The sequence below is a fragment of the Penaeus monodon genome, chromosome 21 (assembly GCF_015228065.2).
Source record: "Penaeus monodon isolate SGIC_2016 chromosome 21, NSTDA_Pmon_1, whole genome shotgun sequence".
Lineage (NCBI taxonomy): Eukaryota > Metazoa > Arthropoda > Malacostraca > Decapoda > Penaeidae > Penaeus > Penaeus monodon.
In genome coordinates, this window is record NC_051406.1 from 11,607,934 (window position 1) to 11,608,208 (window position 275).

Sequence of the window (275 nt, forward strand, 5' to 3'; positions counted from 1 at the left end):
TGATTGTATACATATATGTATATAGTACAAAAGCACGCAGCCATCAAACCTGCCCCGACTACTGCAGATTCCGGACCCACCTTTTGCGCATTTGCATATGATATTTCTTCCATCAGCAAATGGGTGCGCCATCGTTGGGGAGTTCGCGGCTTGCCATAAAGCGGGTTTGGAACTCAGCTTAATCAAGCTTTTGTGGTTCCTGTGTCTGTCCCGGAGGCTGGCGGCGCTCGGCTGTGGCGTGCGTCTCTGCCCGGCTCGAGGTCAGTGCCAGGGCG